Raw genomic sequence first — 6626 nt, forward strand, 5'->3', positions numbered from 1 at the left:
ATATGAACAATAGAGAGCTTAAGCTCGTCTTAGGGTCAGTTCAATATAGGAAAATTCCAGTGCTGTAAAAAGGTCCCAGACTACTAAAGCATATTATCAAAAAGAACAAACAAGGGAACAATATACTTACGAGTACATTCAGTGATGTGTGTATGTGCCCGACAAAAGAGGAGGGTAACCGAATAACCGATCGCTGAGAAACGAGACAAAGCGCTTGAGGTTAGTCTTTACTCCGTACCACGAGAGAACGCATACGGCGGCCGACCAAAACTCGTCGTTTTCGCGCATGAGCTGATTGCCGTATGCGTTCTCTGGTGGTATGGTAGGGGAAATTTGGCCTCGGTACGACGGAGCGCAATCATTCGGATGCGCCAGCCGTATTATGCGTTCTCTCGTGGTACGGAGTATAGTTACACGTCGGAGAGGACGGAATCGGGTGGTGGAGTACATGGGGAAAAAGGAAAATGCATGTTAATGTTGTTGGAGGGGTCTCTGTGGTGGTATCGATTTGGTGCAATGACCACAGAGCACACAAAAAACACCAGGACAGTATTTAAAACTAATTTATTTCTAGGAAGACTGCTCTCCTAGTAGGCCCTTAGATGACCGACACGAAACAAACTGGATGACCTGTGCGCCTCTCACACCACTCGTTTGAGTGGCTGGTGGACTTACGTAATACGGCTGTCACCAAATCCTATATCGGATAAGTTTCGGCAACCAGCCGAACTCGGCCTTACTGGCGAGGATGATGTGTACAGTAGATTGTGACTATTAAATTCTCACTGAAAAACAAAATGTTGGGATATACATCCACGCTGGATTGACATGAGTGTAGGAATATAGAAGACTAAGAATTAACTCACGATTTTGTAGTTGGTAAGTTTATTGTTGACTGATCGCACAATGCGACTTCAAAAAATATCGTAGTACAAAATAATCAACTTAAATAGGTTGCGCACGATGTGACTTAATAAAACACAATATTTTAAATAATAATAATAATTTACGACAAAAAAAAATGTTCACTAAAATAGCGGGAGAACGATATGCGTGCGAACGACAACAAAAAAAAAAACAAAAACAAAGGGCGTTGGCCACACAAAGAAAAACTACAATTATAACTTAATGTAATGATGAAAATGATAATAATGAGGCAACAGGCCGACCAATAATCATCCACACAACAACAAAGAGACTAAATAGGAACACATTACAATTATAATAATTTAAATAATTAAAGGACGGAGTGGTGTGTAGATACGAAAGGAGAGATGTCGCCGGCGCGCAGATAGCGTCATGCGATAAGCTTAAAAGCTTGACGCGATAACAGTTAATATTTCATGTTTAAAAACTATAATTTTTATTTTATTTCAGATACATATGGTACGTATTTTTTATTTTTTTATTTTTTTATTGGAAGGTAAAGTGAATTAATTAAACGTCCATTAATTTAAAATAAAAAATAAAAGTTAGCCTTACCACTGTTACTTTATATTACCACACTACTAAGGAGACAAAACCAAGAATAAATATAGTTGGATAGTAATTGTGCCGATGATGATCAATGCTTATTAAATATGGACAATACAGCTTAAGCTCGTCTTAGGGTCAGTTCAATATGGGAAAATTCAACTGCTGTGAAAAGGTCCCAGACTACTGAAGCTATTATAAAAAGAACTATCAAGGGAACAGTATATTTACATTCAATGATGCGTACAACTATAATTATTATGAGTGATTGAGAAAAATATAGTATTGTGAACTATTTTTATTGTATTAGATTCTGTTATTCTGAACGTTTCAGTGAATTGTTTGGTTTTGAAATGATATGCATATTTTTTTCATTTCTATCATCAACTTTTGGTGTAGTAAAAATGTTCCGATTTTCGTTTCAGTATTTTTCCTGAAAGGAAAGCGAATCTAGTTGATGAATTAAAGCGATCAAAATTTAAAATTTTAAGCAGTTTTTAAAACTTTAAAAAAAATTGTATAATCTATGTACAACATAATTGTTTCGCCGTGTAGGCATTTACATTCATTATTTAAAATAATATCAGATGCAAAACTAATTATTATGATTTGTCTTTTTACAGGAATAGTAATCCAAAGTATGTATATATTATATTCAATTAATTCAATGTCAAATAGTTTTATAATCATAATCATTGAGTTTAATTGTTCACAGTAAAAATTATTGAAATATGCTTTTGACGACCTATTTAAATTATAATAATTGATAAAACTATAGAAATAAATTAGAAGTAAAAATGGAAATTTTAATTTATGAAAACAATACAAAATACAACAAAAATGTTTCAGATATACAATTTCAAATTGTATAAAAAAAAATAAATGTCAATTTTGTGAAAATACCTTTCCAATTCGTATTTAGGCACAATCATTTAACAATATATCAGATCTACCGTCTTGTAGATAAGATCTCTTTTTCTCTTGTAGAAAATATCATATGCACAGGAGTGTTGTTGGACGTTGAACAGGCATTTGATTGAGTATGGCAATGCCACCAAGGGCTCCTCCACAAAATTAAAGCAATTTCCCTCCTATACTTGTACCTACTTATAAAATCATATCTTAGTGATCGCCACTTATCTTTGCGCTCAGGAACAACTTTTTAAAATATTTCTAAAATAGAAGCCTGTGTTCCGCATGGTGCAGTTATTGCACCACACCTTTTTAACATCTACAACGCGGACCAACTAACTACTCAAAAAAAATAGTAGCTGACTTTGCGGATGACAAAGCACTACTTGCATGACAGTCTGACCCAGACATAGCTGCCTCTTTTATGCAAACCCATCTTGACCTACAATCCAAGAGTGGGGTCACAGAATGGGGCCTGAAATTAAACCAAACGAAATCGTTCCACTCTACCTTCACACTACGCCTCAGAAACTGTCCACAAAAATTCCTCAATAATAAAATTCTACCCTGCTCTCAAAACGTCAAATATTTTTGACTAACCCTAGACCGCCGGCTCACATGGTCTGCTCATATTATACGCTCCAAACGTTTAACGCTCACTGATCGTAGCCGCCAGCTGCGATACCTACTGCTACTGACCACTAATCGTATTAAAATACATAGTAAAATATTATTGAAATCTCAGCACATTTACCTTCGCTGACCTAATCCATCTCAACATTAAAATATTCCCAATTTTTTTACATATTTATTATATAATATTACATTGGAAATATCGTATACGCGCCTTTCAGGTGGTATACCTCTATTGACACTTGAGTAACCATAATACCATAAATTAACCGGTTTGAGTCTGTTTTGAGTTTGAGTCTCAAGAAGTCGATATCGCTACTTTACTGCTTAGAATTTCAATCCTCAACAACCATAAATCAACCGGTTACAGATCAGATTGAAAGAATACTATTAACGTAGGACTACCTTCACCGTTTAAACCAGGGGTGTCCAACCCCTGCCGCATGCAGTCCATTGCAGATTTTGATGTGGCCCTCACTTTAATTTAAAAACCATGAATTAATTGTATATAATATATTAATATTACGAGAACAAATTTATTTTAAAAATAAAAAATTATGAAACATCAAATAAACTGTAAAGGCCGATGCACACGTTTTTTATAAATAAATATTTTTTTCTGTGTACTTAAAATTAAGTATTAATACTTGTAAAAATATTTCTGCTTATTATTCGCTATAGTAAAATTATAAAAAAATGTATTGTTGTATTATAGAATATAATTTAATCATTAAATTTAATGTATTATTATTAAAAAAAGTATGTGGCCCACAACAATATTCTATTACGTGGCCCAGTCTTCACAAAAGGTTGGACACCCCTTGCTTATACCTTAAATCCTCAACGATACTAAATTAACCGGTTACAGATCGGATTCAAGGAGTACGGCAGAATTGTGTGACTATTCAAACAATAGATATATTTACATGCGTTTGACCAAAAACTAGTGTTGCTTATAAATATTAGCGTTTAACCATAATATTTTACTTTAACCTTCTCAAAATAATAATTAAACTCCATATTTTGCTACCAGAATCTATTCTCAAACTTGAAAATTGAATGACCTTAATTATTGGTGAAGAGTAACCCCTGCAATTGTATGGCTTTCCTATTTTTTTTTTTTTTTTTTGAATCCAACCAGTGAAAAATAAAAAATCAGATTTGGTGCAACAAATAATATCGTTTAATTTTTTTAATTAAATGTTACAAATAAATGCTAAATATTGAGGTGATTAAACTATGGATCAGTTACAGAACAATAAATTATAGCTATATCAATTTTATAAATGAGTACCTGTGGACGTTAAACAATAAAACAATATTAGTTTGCTTGTGAAATACAGAAACAATTATTATTAATAATATGTTCTTTATTAATTTAAATTGTATTTTATAAGAAAGACATAGTTTAGGAAAATCCTGTAGGTTTTGAATATAGAATAAATATAAAATTTTAATAAAAATGTTTCAACTTATGATTAATTTATTGATTCAATTGAATATTTAATCCAAAGTGTTTCTGACTTCTATGATGTAGAATATAGGTAGTCCAAGCACAATTTAAACTCTCACAAGGTATTTATGTTTACAGGGTTAACAAATAGCTATAATGAATTTATTACAATTTCTAGTACGTATAATAATTAATAACTAATAACTAATGAAGTTGTATTGAAAATTAAATTTTATTTTTAATACAGTAATAGTAGGTACTTAATTATGTAGTGTTTACATTATCAATGTTAGACAGAGGCCATGACTTATAATAATATAAGAATATGGTGTTTGGATTATTGTAGTCATATTATGAATATTGTATTTAATGCAAAATATTAATTTGGAGATCTAATAAATGCTTGACTGTAACAAATTTCAATGCATCGATTGTAACTTTAATTTAACATCAATGGGTAACATTCCTACGTAAAAAAAAAAATAATTAATGGGAAGAAAATAACCTCATAGATTTTCCAGCTTAAGTAAATGACACATCAAGAACAGGTTATTTCCGATGTGGACATAATAATATATTAATTCAGAAATCTGGGGTGTCGTATTGGGAACTATAAATTTTTCTATATAGGTAATTTTGGTTTTTTTAAATTTTGTTCAACAAAATCTTTTCGGCTCGGTAAAAAGTATTAATAGGATTATTCAAATTCAAGAGATTTAAAACAATTTTTTATTTTATGTTATTACAAATTTTCATTATTTTCATTTCATCTGCTATTGTTGGCAGTATCATATCACGGTGAATTTTTTTGTTTATTTCGAACCGGTAGGATTCACAGTGATGGTCTGAAGTGCAATGTTTTGATGACGTTGTATTAAATTGATGTTAAACTTACTGGTATAACCCAACAATTGAATGCTATAAATGCAGATCGGGTCAAAATATTTAAAAATAATTTTTAAATTTATGCCAATAGAAAATATTTATAATCACTCTGTGTTGATTAAAATGTTGCATTAAGGTCAAAATTAGTATTCATATACAATCGAGACCTAGGGGGTTTGTGGTGAAGCTAGCTAATAAACTCAATCAACCATTCTAATACTAATTTATCTTCATGTTTCAGAAGATCATACATCGACTGATTTGTTGACAAACTACTGTGAACGTTATATTACAAATTCTGGAAAAGATGAAAATACAAATGTTTTATACAAATGTATTAAAAGATAAGATTAATAAATATCCTGAATGATAGTAATCTTAACGATTATGTTCTTTGTTGATAATTAATAGAAATTAAACTATTTAATACAATATATTAACTTGATTCTAATTATATTGTTAGGTTTTTTTTCTCCCAACATGGATGTATTAAACATTTGATCTAATAACAGTTCATTATTTTACAGCACATTAATGTTTGAATTTTAATATTATATCATACATAATATTATAAAAGATTTTTTTTGTACTTAATCATAACAAAAAAAGAAAAGAAAAATGCATTCATGATGAGGGGGATTAAAAATGTATTTTATTTGTTTTTTCGTATCTTAAACTATTATTTTAATTTATGTACTAGTCTTAAACTATGCACCTAGCTTGATATAATTATCCTTTTAATATAACAATGAATATTAATTTATTTTTAATCCATGCGCGCAATTAAATTGTAACTAAGTTTTTCTTTTTCCCTTTATATTGTATTACTGATATCGCTATAATTCTTACTATTATTTTATTGTATTTCCTCCTTTATACAATTTTATATAGTATGCTATATAGTATAAAGTATGCTGTGTCTATGGCAACCTATGTATTATAGGAAGCTTAGTAAATGAATAAAGTTGTTATAATATAATTCATTATTATTTGACGGCTAGTAAGTACAGGTATAATAGTTCAAATCTAAAATTGTACTAAAATTATATCAATACTGGGGGTTTTTTATGGCCGGGAAGTTCATGCTGTCTGGAGAGAGAGGTCATTCCCCCCCACACGGGCATGGCAGAAACCTACGGGTGCCCACTAGAAATTCTGCCAAAAAACACACACACACACACGTGACAAAAACAAACTAGTAACAAGTTTAATTGCCGTAAACAAGGAAATTCGGTAGAAGGGCACTCAGGTATCAAAAAAACTGAAGTTC

General features: G+C 30.9%; 1 long non-coding RNA gene across 1 annotated transcript; it reads left to right on the forward strand.

Moving 5' to 3' along the window:
• The first annotated feature begins 506 nt into the window (after positions 1 to 506).
• Positions 507 to 6335, forward strand: LOC149056752 (uncharacterized). Its single transcript, XR_016190987.1, has 3 exons — positions 507 to 2111; positions 4610 to 4648; positions 5598 to 6335. It is a non-coding gene; the product is annotated as an uncharacterized LOC149056752 (long non-coding RNA).
• Positions 6336 to 6626: the final 291 nt, after the last annotated feature.

Source organism: Diuraphis noxia, unplaced genomic scaffold, assembly GCF_037042655.1.
Source record: "Diuraphis noxia isolate RWA-SAM2 unplaced genomic scaffold, SU_Dnox_SAM2 contig0003, whole genome shotgun sequence".
In the NCBI taxonomy this organism is placed as follows: Eukaryota; Metazoa; Arthropoda; class Insecta; order Hemiptera; family Aphididae; genus Diuraphis; species Diuraphis noxia.